Consider the following 15,794-nt stretch of genomic DNA (forward strand, 5'->3'; position numbering starts at 1 on the left):
GAGACAATTTATCATACAGGTGATTTGCTCCTCTTTAGTGGACAATGTGCCAACATGGTAGCTTTTCATTGAAATACATTATAATGTTCTGGACCTAACAAAGCCATGCTACCTCTGCCTTCTCAGTGACATGTTACAGCACTGGTGTTTCACATTATTTCTAATGTGCCAAAAAATGTCATCCAAAAATGACATAGATACCTGGGTCTTAGGGACTCCATTAGGTTCCGCTCTGTTTGGTGGTTGAAGGTAGAAAAAAGTAGAGAAGTGATATGACCTGGCAGAGAAGGAGACACAGACAGAGCGGATGCTGCTTGAGTGTGTGTGTTTGTGTGTGGTTGTCTACGATGAAGCTTATCATGGTACTGTGATCCTCTTCAGGGAAAAGAGGGACCACATTCAAATACACATCCACCCTGCTTTCTCTCTCTGTCCCCCTCTCTCTCTCACACACATAATACATAAACACACTCTTTCATTGAGGAAAAAGCTAAAGGGCTTTAAGGGACCATCATTAAAAGTGGTTTGCAACCCTACCAAGTGCTTCCCCTGGTTCTCTAAAACTTCAACTCACTACAGGCTTGTTCATTTGCCAATTAGTTGCATCAAATTGCATCAGAAACTATGTAAGTCTACTTGAGATTACTTAACAAAGTAATTGTATAATTATTTCAGCATGCAGTTTAAACAGTGATCACTAGGAACGTGCAAGCTTCCTTTGCTTGTTAGTTACATTAGCATTGTAGCTACATTAAGCTTAACCAAAAGCTACAAAAAAGCAGTAATACTCTACTTGAACTTTGCTACATAACACTGTCATAATAATGTCATTAACATGTCATGGTAGACATTATATGCTTATGAATTGTCAAGACAGATATTGTTCAGCATTGTAACAGTGATATTTTACCAAAAATTGTCAAAATATATGTCACAACGTTTGATGACATGACAGCTTATGTCACATGCGCATATTTGCAAAGGGTACCTTAGTTAGCTGTCATGACAATGAGGATTATGACTTGTTTCATGAAAATTAATGGTAATGGTACCATGACCCTGTTATACTGGACATAATGTGTCATGACTGCAGATGTTTACTTTGTGTAGCAGCATTTAAATTAAGTAAAGCAAACTTCAGAAATTTGCACAGAAAAATTGCTTTAGCGAAAAGCAATAAAGCAAAAATTGCGGCTCATTTCTTTCTCCACATTGTTGTAGAGATGGATGGTTCCAGAGAAGCCCACTACAGTCCATACTTTTCAGTGTAGATGGCGGCTGAATGGAGACTCAGTCTCTTTGTCATGACATTGCATGTGACATCTGCCATTACATGTTTATGACAATGTTATTTGGCAGGGTTTAAGTAAAGTGAAGCAAACTTTGGACACCAAACCTGCTTTGGCTGACTACATTTGCCATGAGGGTGATATTGCTCAGGTGCAGACTTTGTGGCTCACTTCCATCTCCACATCTATCTGGAGCTGATTTCTTCCAAAAAGGCCCACTATAATTTTTGGGTCAATGTGTTTAAGAGTGGATGGAGGCTGAATGGAGACTGATGTGTATGTGATCCTCTCATGGGACAGCATGTGACATGTTTATGGCATGATTATGATATGTTTATACAGCAGGGTTCAAATAAAATTACCTAAGAAACTAATTTTGGACACCAAACCTGTCATGGCAGATCGCCTACATTTGGTGTAAAGGTGAATCTGCTCCAATCTAAAGCAGTGCAAAAACTTGAAACTCATTTTAAACTCACATTGGCCTGAGAGGGTTTCTTCCAGAGAGGCCCACTACCGTTTTTGGGCAAATCTGTTTTTGGTGTGAATGGAGCCTGAATGGCGACTGATGTTTATGTGGAATTATTTGAAGGAAAAGTAGTACTCCTAAGAACGAATGTTACAGAGGGTCGAGTCTCCATGGACCTGCCCAAGCCTGCCAAAATAAACGTCCGCAAAACGCAGGAAGAGAGAGTCCCCCTTAGATCCACAGGAAATCAAACCGCCTGTCAACCCTGTTGCCCCTGACAACCCCTGCCCAGTCTCCCAGGTTACTGCGTATTGTTTACTCGTTCCGAAGGGGTCGGGGGTCATCCAGACCACATCTATTTCCTCCTGTGCTTCATTCTCTCTCTCTCTGTGTCTCTCTCTCCCCATGAGCGAGGGAGGAACAAAGAGGGAGAAAAAGGGAGGGGGGATGAAATTAGAAAAAAATACAGAAAGAGAGAGAAAGCGATGAGACAGGGGAGATAAGGAGTGAGGAAGGGAAGAGGAGGATGGAGGGATGGTGGGGAGGGGGGTACGTTTCGGGGGTGATGTGTGTATTCGACTTCAGGCTGCCTCCTCTTATGCTAATACAGCCAATTTCCCCTTTTATTTCATTTCTGGAGCTGAAATCTGCGATCTCTGATAAGGTTGCCACGGCGACCGCCTCTCGGGCGAGCGGATGCGGGCAGGCGTGTGATGGAGATGTGTGCGTGCGTGTGTGTGTGTGTGTGTGTGTGTGTGTGTGTGTGTGCGGGAGCAGTAGGGATGAATAATTTAAAACGGCAGCAGCCCAGAGAGATAAGAGGGCTGGAGCCGGGGACACACACACACACACACACACACACACACACATATATGAACTCTCTCTCTCTCTCTCACACACACACACACACACACACACACACACACACACACACACAAACACACATACTCTCGCACACATAGCTCTCCCCAAGCTTCATCTGACAAAGACAGGTGACCCCACAAGGTCAAGGTGGATGGAGGGGTGGTGCTGGTGGAAGGATGGGAGGATGAAGGGGGGGGGGGGTGTTAAGTGTGTCTGGAGACCAGCAGATTCACTTTTTCTTTGGAGAAAAGGACAGAAAGAAAGAGAGCAAGAAAAAGTGAGAGAAATAGTGAACAAGAAAGAGAGACAGAGAGGGTTTGAGGGATCAAGTATCGATTTGAGAGAGTTTAGGGAGAGAGGGGTCTATTGTGTCCTTGCCAAGACTACAGACACATTCAAGCCTTAAGCCATCACATTAAAGTGAAAGTTCGGCCAAAAATCAAGTTCCCCCTCAGCCCCAACATAGTTGCAAAGCCAAGACATGTTTGGTGTCTGAAGTTTGCTTCTTTAGTTTTGCACTGTAGCTAAAGCTCATGTAGCATAGCACAAGCAACTAAATGCTATACTCCACAAATTAGCATTGTGCTATCTGCATGCCTAAATCGTTACACATTTGCCTCAGTGTTGAGTTATTAAGTAATCCCAAAAAATATGATATTGTATGACACATCGTGTCTAAAAATATTGACAAAAGTACCTCTCATAGCTTAAAACAGGAGTAGCTTCTATTGTCTGTACATTTGTCCACATTTATAAATGTCATACTAGGCCAGAACCCACATGTTGCTGTGGGGACAAAATCTTCCTTTTTATTGTTTTTCTTTTTTTTTAATAATATGAAACAGACAGTTGACCTTTATGGCGTGTCAAAATTTCATGATGAACAAGCAAAAAAGGTCCAAACTTTTTCCTCATCCTGTAAAGTTGCCTTTGTGGAAATATAAAGTCTACTTAAGTCATCTTGGTAACTAGAATACTTCTTAAATCTAACTGATACATCGAATATTTCTTATTTTGATTTGACAGTTTAACAGACTATTCAAAGATTATTCAACTTGTTTCTATATATTTTTACATTATATTTTATCTAGAGAAGCTCTTATTCTATAGTAAGATAATTTGTTTGTTTCAAGCACTATTTCTAGGTAAAATGACTTACAAATAAAACATAAGTAAGCCAAATAATCTTACAAAAAGGGACTGCATGATGATATTGGAATCGTGTCAATATGAGCAGATAAATGTTAAATCATATATTACAAGCATAGGACTACTCATTAGATTAAGAAACATTACAAACTGAAGTTTTGTGACCTATGTACTGTATTTGAGAAGTGCAGAAAGTTTAGGAAATGCTGGGTTACTGTCCTAAAATATATGTATTTAATTCATTTTCTAATTCTAATCCTCGTGTTTCTAATCCTACAATAAGAAATGTTAGACTTTTCTGTGATGCTAATTGAGGTGAATTTATATTTCATAAAAGTTCAAATAATTGGCATCAGCAGACATTTTCATGAAAAATGCTGGATGTCAGCATCGGCCCACACAATTCCCATATCGGTTTATCCCCAATTATGACATTATCACAGTAATCTGTCAAAGATACACTGTCTGGTGTATATAATCTTTATAGTAAGCCAGATTATACAAGCAAGCATGTCTTGGGTGATGAACTAACTACATTTGGATTAAGGTGGAAAACTGTGAACCCGATATGTGGCCGAAGTATTGCCTTAAAGGCCTTCATCTCACATACATTCAGGTGAACATGAAGTCAGATATTAGGTTCAGTGGTACTCCCACGCACACTGTCGCCATTCCGTACCTGCCACACACATCCTCAAAGGCAAACTGGCGCTATGCGGAGTTCAGCGCTACGGCTGAATGCTCGTCACACGCAAACACACCCACACACGCTAACCGAAGCGTGTGTGAGGGTGTGTGAAACATGCAGGTCCGTTCTCTCCAGACTCCGGCCAGTCTGCGGCACCGCACTGTTGGCATTCTTGCGCAGTGCCGCGACTTCATACACATACTCACATATTTACGCACACACCACCTTGCTAGGTCATGCGCAGGTGAAGGGTTCACCTGGAGGTGTGTGTGTGAGGCTGCCACCCATACCTGCCCAGCCGGCCAATCATAAACAAGCCACACACACAGGGTGAATGGCAGCTGCCCGTATATCTGTGATGATCCCAGCTCGAGCGTGACCAGATTATCCTCGCTGGCGCCAGACAGACCGTACACACTACCTGCAGCACCGGCACTGCGGCTGCGTGTATGTGTGTGTCCTGTTTTAGCATTTTCACATACTCACTTTCGGAATAATCCACTACACTTCTAGTTTCCGACTGCTGTCTCTCACTATTACTATCACAGCCACTTGGTTGTCTTAGTGGAGCCGTGGTAATAGGTCAAAGGTCAGGGTTAGGTTAGGGTTAGGGTCAAAAGGTCCCCGCCGAGGCCACTTGATGTGGGATTGTTGCGATTTGAGATGTTTGCACGCATGCAACAGCTTCAATCAACACAGCACATCTCAAAAAAAGACTCCAGAGAGAAAGATGGTCATCACAAAAGGAGGACAGATGTTGTGTCTGCTTACAGCATCCGTCAGATTCCAGCATCCTTTCACACACTTGCATAGTTCTTTCTTTTTTTCTTCCTACTTGGGATGAGCTGCTTTCTGAAGTTTTAATTGTAGTGCAACAAGGACTTACATTTCATATATATATATATATATATATATATATATATATATATAGATAGATAGATAGATAGATAGATGGATAGATAGATATGTGTATGTATCTACATATGGAATGATAAAATGTCAACTTCAAAGGAAAAATGTTATTAACTTTTATGTGAGTTAATGTAAAAAGATTTTATTCAAATCAATTCTGGACCATTTCTAGTCCACTGATCTTGGAATGGTCACACAATGCAGCTGTTCTGTTCAAATAATAAAAGTGAAAATTTAAAATAATAAAATAAAGAATAAAAGTTGGAAAATTTGAGACTTTTATTTATTTATTTGTATTTTTTTGCACGCTGCTGATATGTATAAGCATCTACATGTATTCCGATTTCCTAAACCTAAATGAATTTTTAACCCAAGGAATCAGCAAAAGAAATTGTTTTGTTCTTTCAGTCTTAAAAAACAGAAACCTGGAGCATTCTAAGTTAAGAGCATTTTATTGGTCTTGTACGTTAGTCCTCATTTTCTCTGATTTTACTACAAACTCAGGACATTTTAGTCCTAGAAATCTACAAAAACAAACATACATACAACAGAGCGTTTGTTTCAAGCAAGTTAATCCACGAGTTGCCGTTCCTCTCTCCAAAGCTCATACGGAGGCCGCAAGTTACCTCCTTGTAGTACCACTACAGATCACATGGTGGCAATAGACACATTTGAAATAGAGGGCTGAAAACAGAAAGCAGCAGCTTCACCATTGCCACATGGTGATAAAAAGCCAAAACATTGTATACACACACAAACACACCCCCACAAATAGATACTGCTGATAACCGAGATGATACAAAAATAGTCCCATTGAAAATAATAAGAACAAGATAAATCTCTGAAGCGATATTACGTCTGATAGCAGCGTCACACTCGGCTCCGCCGGCTCCCTGTGTAATCACACAAGTAACAAGCCAGAGTCAAGCAGAGGAGTGATGGGATATCCTCTTTCCCTCTCCACTAAATCTCAACTCTCCTCCATGTATCTCGCTGTGCATCGATCTCTTACAACACAGCGTAAAAAAATGAAAATCTTCCAAAAAATCTACTCAGCTCAGCATTCGCTTCACCATCTTTCCATATGCCACATTATTGCTGGGGTTTGAGTCTTTGCTGAACACGGGCTGGACTGCCAGAGGGATATGCACACTGGACAGGCGTTTTAGTGCAAATGGTTTCACTGCCAGTATCTCATGTCAGCATTTACATGCCTATATCTTTGTTTTCAATATAAAAGTTTGACCTTGTTTGTGTAATTCTATCAAATTACTCCTTTAAGAAGTGGTTCCATACACAGAAGTTTGCTTTTGGGTCCTTTATATTTTTGTCATAGAAATACTTGCTATTTCTGCTACACTTGTTCCAGTTTAGGACAACTGTCCTTTGTTTTCTTCCAGAAACCCAACACACATTTACCTAGAGCACAAAATCAATATCTTAACTCTGAAATGGTGAAATGTATACATTTTCAGCCATATGTCTAATAAATAAAGCTACAGTGCAATATGCTTACATATGCTGTAACAGAACCAGCAGCCTCTGCTCATCCCCCATTCTTATCCTTCTGAAGTTTGCCTTTCTACAGTATCAAGTCCTTCCAGGCACAAACAATGTTTATACTACATTTTCAGCTGAAGATAAATTAAACATCTCAGTGCCTGTGCCAGTGTTTCACATATTCATTTACAGATTGTTGTGTATAATAACATGTCTGTAGGGAGTAAGCAGAAGAAGCATTAGCAGGTAAAGTATTAGGAGTACTGTATTCTAGAGAAAACTCAACAAAACAAACTTCTGTATTGCAGAATAAACATTGCAGTCTTCTATGTATGACATACTAATTAGAGTAAACAAGGTAAAAACTCTGCCAAAGTAGTAGAGTGATGTAACTATTTTAGGGGACACACAAACAGGAAAGGTGTGGCAAGTGTAACTAAAAACAAAACAAGACCCAAAACAAAACCAAAAACAAAACAAAACCAAAAACAAAACAAAACAACTAGTGGTTATGAATATTCAGGCTCAGGTGTCTTTTTTTTCCTGACAGAATAAAATAAAATAAATATTATATATCATGTACATAACTTAAGTAGTGAGTGTTTAAATCGGTTTTTCTATATAAATCGTGTTGCTTATTTACATAATTGAAGTATTTTAATGACGTGTCAGTAGATAAATACACTTTGTCAGAATGAAGCCCCGTTTTGTGGTGGCAGGATTTAACAGCCGTCTCTCAGCGCAGAAAGTGCATCATCTCAGCTGAAGGCAAAAAATAGCACGATCTCATGTCTCTGAATTGATTTAGACACAGAACCGAATCACCATACTGTGCGCATACATATTTGCTCCTTCATATAATCAGCAGTATTTAATGAAATTATTTACAAAAATCTGAATAATTAATAAAACTGTTGAAATGTGATATTAACATATTTTTTTTCTTTATAAAAGCGATTTGGCTTGGATTTACATCAAAACCTCGTTTCAATGCATTCATGCATTATTATGTTTGTCTGTATAATTATTACATTCCGCAATCGTTTTTTATCGGACCATATAGTGTGGAAAAGCAATTGTGGGGATGCAATTAAATCAGATGTTAATTAAATCTGATCTTGTTTTTGTACATTAATTAAGTGGCAGTTTTTAATCTAGTGTATCCACACACGGCACCGCGAGATGAGCCGAGGGAAAGGACTCAGCTCATTTCATGCTCGTAAATGCTGCTTTTATTTTGTTCTGAGCTGCACCGGAGCAAAGCGAAGCCCGTCGCGATTCACACTAACACAAATGCAGCGCGCACGCACACACACACACACACACACACACACACACACACACACACACCCTTGTTTCGGCGAGAGGTCATATATCATCAGTTTTAATTAATCCTCAGATTCTTCTTCAACTTGGACAAAAGAGGAATGAATGTGGACGGCTGTGGGAATGTGAAATAACAATAACAAAAAAGAAGTGTTCCAGAAATGTTTTAAAAGAAAATCAATTTTGAAGTCATTTCTTTTTGTCAATGCGAATGTGTGTGTGAGCATGTACATGTAAAGAGGATTCATTCATTATGCTTATTTCAGCTTTAAAGGTTATCTGATCAGATGTGGGAGTAGTTCCTGGTAGAAAGAAAGACATGAGAGATAAAGTGTGAAAATTTTCCCCTGCGGTCAGCAGCGGTACACACAGTAGCTACATACACACACACCCACAAACACACACCCACACACACCACTCACACACACACATTCGCATGAAGAGGTCAAGGAGTACGCTAAGGCCATGTCTAAACTCTTAGCGAACAGAGAAAGCTAAGAAAAAAAAGCAGAAAACTCAGGTAACAACAAATTACACAAATTAACAAACTCATTTAAAGCTGGGGAAATATTGATCGGCGGGCTGCTGCTGCCGGCACGGGGAAATAAATAAAGAATAAAAAAAAAAAATATGGCAGGTGTGGATGCAAATTGTTTGTTGGCAATAAAGAATTTTAAATTACAGTTCAATCAGGATGGGGGGGGGTTTGATTCGGAGCGGGACGAGGGAGGGGGGGTGGGAGGGGGTCGCCCCTCTCTGATCCTCTCTCTACACGCTTAGTTAATATTTCACTGGATGAGAATACGCCGGCGAGGGTGCATTTCACTCCCTGAATGAGAAGCAATCTTGCTCAGCCGACTCCAACAATAATTAGAATGGAGATTAAATAAAAATAATTAGAAAAAGTTCATCTAGTTTTGATGTATTAATTATTCAGTCCCGCTTTATTCCAAGTCTAATTATCTGCTTCACTGAAAATGCCGAGATTTGTGTGACTCATAAAAATTACATTCATGTAATTATGTCAGCAATTTGGGGGGAACTCAACTAAGCGACAGCGTCAGCTTTCTTTCTTTCGTTCTTTCTTCCTGTCTTTTTTTGCCCCCCCCCCTCCTTTCACACCCCACCCCCCACCTCGCCCTTCCACCCGTTTTAAAGTAAGTTACTTCCAACTACTTATAACTTATAAGTTAATACAGTCCCCTTTCAAGACTGTCATAGAAATAAAGGAAGGCAAGGCGAGATTATTTACTCCTGGAACGCCGAGGCGGCTCCCTCTCCGGCTGATTTCCGTCTCCCCCCGTCTCGTCCGCCGTCTCACACCGCTTGTACCTCCGCGAGTACAATGAAAACAAGACGACTTCCATCCATTCTTGGTCAGTAGATAATCATTTGCATATAAATGGAAAAATATTTATTGTGACCAGAGAGAGAGAGAGAGAGAGAGAGAGAGAGAGAGAGAGAGAGAGAGAGGGAGAGAGAGAGAGAGAGAGAGAGAGAGAGGCTCAATGAAGTAGCTTTCTCATTTTTCAAACCTCAGGAGGCAGGCTGTGATATGTGTGTATTAAAGACCGGGTAAGGGGGGGTAAGGAAAGGAGAGGGAAAGAGGGAGCGAAGCAGGCTGGGAGACAGACGAGTGTGGGGAGGCTTTATCGCGCTGTCGTATGCTGGCGAAAGCAGGGACTTGATGAAGGAGCAGAGATGGACTGATTGCTCTCCTTCGTCTGTCTCTGAGGATCGGGCCTACAGTGGCAAAAACAACACACAATCAGAGACACTGGCCTCAGTCAGCTAATGCATACCACACACTCCAACAGACGACTACACAACCATCCATTTCTTATAATAAAATGGCATCACATACAGCACTGAGCAAAAGCTCTATTTCAGGAAAAAGCAGAAAACGTATTAAAAAGAAGACACAGAAGGCTCAACAACTAAACATCATGTTTCCTTTCACTATTTAGACTGTCCACACTTTGAATATGCTACAGCTTCTATTCTTTTCAGGAGACTCGCTTTCAGTTTTCCAAAGAAATCTGGAGGGATATTTTTCCACATTTCCAAAGCTCCATCTTAAAAGTTGGTTGCGTTTCCTGCTTCTCGTGATCCAAGTATTCCCAAACTCATTCAGTTATGTTTAGGTCCAGGCTCTTGGCTCTTTTTTTGACGTTTCTTGTTTTTGTCTATGTTCGTTTCTCAGCAACAGCTTATTGAAAGCTACACATCTTTTGGCAAAGTTGAGCTGTCCTCTCACAGTGGGAGGATGGACAGAAACACCTGTGGATTGTTTCAGATCTGAAACAAGAGTGCAGCTTCATGTTCTCCTATCTCTCAAAGATGAAAGCTTTAAGTACTGTTTTCATTAGGTCTTGCATGGTTGTTAGGAGTCTCATTTTCTCTGTATCTTTCCAAAATTTCTTGAATTTTGGTTCACTCATACCTTATGCAAATGGACTTTCTCATATGTAATCTCCTCATAAACACCCCCTGAAAAATGAACTTAATGGCTGCTTTAACTGGAAATTAAACAAATGAAGCGCAGTCTCTAACTTTTACAGAGTGCTGTAGCTTCTTATCCTCAAGACTAGTGTACTAATTTATCAAAGGTTCAAACACAAATAATCCATAATATAAACATGCTGACACACACAAAACACACAGGCCTCAGTTATACGTCAGACCATTTATGAAAGATCACAGTTTTTATAAGGCAGCATTATGTACACCCTTAACCTCAGGATCAATGCCATGTATCAAAATGTGTGACAAAGCTTTAAGGTGCTATGTGTCTACAATTGGTCTGCATACAGTAACAAAAGTTGGGCACCAATTGTCAGCAAAGAAAACTGTTGAAAACTATACATTGTTTAGAGGAGTACAGTTAGAAGAACACAGGCTTGGTTCCCGAGGTCTCACAACACTCCAGTCAGGATTTGTTAACTTCCATCAGCAACACCTGATTTAAATGAATAAAGGAATGATTAAGAAAAACTACTGTAGTACTGTACTGTAAAGTACTGGATGGTAACTGTAAGTGTGGGACTTTATTGAGGACACCTTCAGAAATGGTAAATTAGCACAATCCCACTCATTAAGTCACAACATACTCTACTTTGTTTGTTTGTATTTATACCATTGTGGCATGCGCCCACCCCCCTTTCTGCCAGCTCTCTCGGCCGTCATCTTCGGGGCCCGAGCACTCAGTGGCCCTCTCCCTGGCGTCCTCGCTGAGGTGCGTCGCCGCCGAGTGCTCGGGCCCCGCCTTTCTGCCGGCTCTCTCGGCCGTTATCGTCGGGGCCCGGGGGGTGGGCGCATGCCACAAACATTTAGTGTTTTTTTAAACAAATAAATGCTTACTGCCCATATAGAATTATTTTTAGATATTATAGGTCATTTTCTCATATAGCCTAAGAGGTTTCCATACATGGTAACACTCTCAACTCAGCCTAAATCAGCTATACACACCACACATTTACAAAGACAAATGTAGAGCAACAGAATTTTCAGAAGGCAGCCTTTATACACCCTTGACCTCCAGATAAGCAACAATGTGTTTTACTGATTTGTTACAGGTACAACTGTGAAATGTGACCACTAATATTAGAATAGATACTAATATTAATACAATAAGCAGTGATGTTACATGACATCATGTTTGTTTAACCACTTCCAAATCTGTCCTTCTGACAGCGCAGTATTATTTATAGTTACCAACCAATACCTGGTTTGCCTAGCTAATGCTTCATTATGTTAAATCATGTGTAACAGTTTAACAAATTAAGCAAATCCATGTGATGGCTGAGGAGCCTAGGAAACATCTGGAACCAAATGTGGTTGTTCAATCTAGCTCAGAAGATATCAACTACTTTTTTTTAAAAATAAGAAAGTTCATGTCACTGTGTTGTTTGCAATAAATTTCAACAGATTTATAAGGGCATCCACTATTACATATATAATGCAGAATGACACATTTCTCGTAAGACAGCACTGCACACACCCACGACCTCAAGATTTGCACCAGGCATCTTTCTCACTGATCATCTCACTGATTTAATACAAGTCTAATAAGTCTATTTTTAACCCCTTTGGCAGCTTTACCTTCAGTGAAGAGTTCATGATGGACCAATAGAAATGCTCCACAATTCCTAAATACTGTCAGTAAAATCTTTTTTTTTTCCATTTGCATTCTTTTACTGTACTATATTATTCTGCATCACTGCTGTATTCGTACTTCTCAAGTCAGGCCATATTAGTTTACAGTCGAAACTACGTTAGACTACTACATTTCATTATTTATAATAGTCTTCAGGTTTTGCATCTACTGTCATGCATTTGCACTTTGATTACTCTGTTGTTTATGTACCATGCCTAACAACACTGTTCTCAAACCCTGAAACACTAATGAACTGAATTTACTTGATTCAAATGTGTGCGCCATTACCACATAGCACAATTATCAACAAAAGTAAGCAAACTGACAGACAAAGCTGTTGATGTTAGGTCTGGGAGACAGGGCGATGCAATCACATATCGTCACTGATGGACAACCCAATGGTGAAGTCTAAAGGACGATAAATGCCTTTTTGGCAATTATCGTCTGTTAAATCGTCTGTTGAACAGCTTATAAATATGTCGGGAAAGTGGGGTTCACATTTGAGTGCAGGAGCAAGCTCCGGTCATCAGTTATTTCTGTTTAAGGAAGAGAGAGAGAAAGAGAGAGAGATTTGTTAAGACGCTGCCTGTTAGTTCCCTTGAGTAAGTTCGGCTTGAGAGAATGGAATCGAAAATAAATGCTGATGTGCTTTGGAACTTCAGCATTGCCTCAAAGTGACTCATAGCAGGAAAAAAAGGTAAAGTGACTGGATTTTACCATAGAGCAGCTACCTGGAGAGTATGTTCTTCTGATCCCTGTCCATGCCTGTTGCTCTCAGAAAAATAATAAATAATATTGAATAATTTGTGTCCCCATAATGTTTTATTTCCCTGTACAGTCAAAACACTGAGTTACAATGGGGTCTTTAAAAAAGCTACAGTAGAGTAAATTACCCACTGTGTCTGCTGCATTGTGATTTACTGAGTAAAATGTTATGCAGTTTTTCTGTACAGCGTAAGTGTCCCAGTGGTTAGCTGAATCATGAAAGCATTCCGGTAATGACAGAAAAGCGTTGTTTTTAAATATGTAAAGCATATGGGCATGGCTTTGAATATGCTTTCATCCTGAAGTTTCTTTTGGAGGAAGTGCTATTATCAGTAGTCTTAAAAAGCAGTTGGTTAATTCAGAATTATATATAATTATTAACTAGAAAAAATAAGGCTAATAGTTTTTAGATCTAGCTGATGCAGACCTAGCTGATGCAACATATTTTATTCTTGTGCTATTCGTTTTTAGATACGAGTTAATGTACACAACTGAATCGACTCAATGTGTTACGTTTGTCATAGTAACAGAGCAAATGATCTACTACACAACTGTGTACATACTCAAGTTCAAGAGTTTTGTCATGAGTTTTCCTTAAGTGTGATGCAACCTAAAATCATAACTGGATTCAAAGTGGTGTTGATATAACAAAGATACAAGTGTCTCCACAAAAAGGAAATAATCACAATGTGACGAATATGATGAACCTCATTTTGCTTCTCATGTGTGCTATCTACATCTGCAGTATCTACAGTATCACCTCAGTCCTGAATGACCTTCAACAAAACAGAATTTCCATGTAACTAGTTTGCCTTAAGAGGCCTAAACCACAGTCACTGATTCTTCACAATGGTTTTTGGCAGAAACTGACAAACATGCACTAGCAATTACAATACACTGCAGTGTTTATTAACCGTACAATGGGATCGAAATATAGATTGAGAAGGTTACTTTGCTACATTACTGTTGATTAACAAGTGTAGATTTTAGTTTCTCCTCAATGTCTTTCTTTCTATCTTTCTTTCCCTCTCTATCCCTTTCTCACTCTTAGGGTAGTGCTACTAAAGTATATGATCAAGCCTCACATAGTTGTGTTATTTACCTCTGGGAAACCCCAAAGGGGACAACCAGATGTAGTGTTAGCAGAAAATGTCCTCATCCTATCATAGGTTCAAACACACACTCCTACGTGCACACACACACACACACACACACACACACACGCATTATTATAGCGCTGTATAAGGGGTAATACATACTTTTATATATATATATATATATATATATATATATATATATATGTATGGAGAGAGTGTGAAACAGAAAATAGAAGAGAGAAATAGTATGAAGTGTTTCGGACGGATTTAATGCCATTTTCTCTCTCACTCTGTGTGCTTTAGTTCTCTCTCGCTATCTCTCTCTCTCTCTCTCTCTATCTCTCTCTCTCTTGCTCATCCTCTATCTCTCCATCTAAAACAGTGTGGATGCAGCTTTACAAGCCGAGAGTTATCGTGTTCTGATCAATGCCTGCAACGATACAGAGCGATTAAAACATTAAAAAAACCCACAAAAGAGGAAACATGTCCTTTCCTCTCTCCTTCAGCCGCCAGCGCGGTTCAGCGCTGCGTCCATCCGGCTGCATCTTACTCGCGTCAGCGTGTACCAAACTGCAACCGCATCTTTGATCTCAAGAACACTGCAGAAAGATGCCCAGAAAAAAAAAAAACATCTTGCAAATACAACACAATACCGAAGACACAACCGTCAAAAACATTTAGTGTTACTATTATTCAGTATCTACTATGATTCACTTAGTTATAATTATGATTTATTCAGTAACTACTATGTATTTTTGAATGTGTTTTGAGCTTTTCATCATTCACTCATGAATTATTCAGTATCTACTATGGAACTCATGTGCTAAGTAGTTATAAAAGTGAGAAACTGAAGTGTGGACACACAATATGGACCCTTAGAGTTTAATAGTTTATAAGAATGTAGAGATGAGAAGAGAGAAAGAGATGACAAATTTAATATCTACTTTGATCTATTCAGTAACTGCCATAAATTATTCAGTATCAATCATTTAGTATCTATGCCATACCATATATATATATATATATATATATATATATATATATATATATATATATATATATATATATATATATATACATATATATATTATTCAGCAACTACTGTCATTTACTTAACATCTACTATATATTCTGTATATTCTGTATATTATGTTCAGTGTTTTGTCTGATTCTCTGTGCTGTGATTCCCATTTTTGTAAAGCTGCTTTGTGACAACATCAGTTGTAAAAAGCGCTATATAAATAAATTTGATTTGATTTGATTTGATACTATGAATTATTCAGTTACTGTTATAAGTTATTAAGAAACTATTGTCATTCAGTTACTACTACAAATTATTCATCAACTACTATGAAGCTCATATGTACATACTGTAGTTGTCAGTAAGAAAATTAAATGTGGACAGACCCTCAGTAGGTTTGGCTTTGCAACAATGATTAAAGACACAGATATGTACACACATGAAGATAAGACTGGAGATGTTTTGAAGGTATGCTGGAGCAAATGAAGAAAGAAAGAAAGAAACAAGATAAAGTTGAAAAGGAATAATATAGCACTAGGTATAAGTACTGTCACTGAG

The sequence above is a fragment of the Pygocentrus nattereri genome, chromosome 1 (assembly GCF_015220715.1).
Source record: "Pygocentrus nattereri isolate fPygNat1 chromosome 1, fPygNat1.pri, whole genome shotgun sequence".
In the NCBI taxonomy this organism is placed as follows: Eukaryota; Metazoa; Chordata; class Actinopteri; order Characiformes; family Serrasalmidae; genus Pygocentrus; species Pygocentrus nattereri.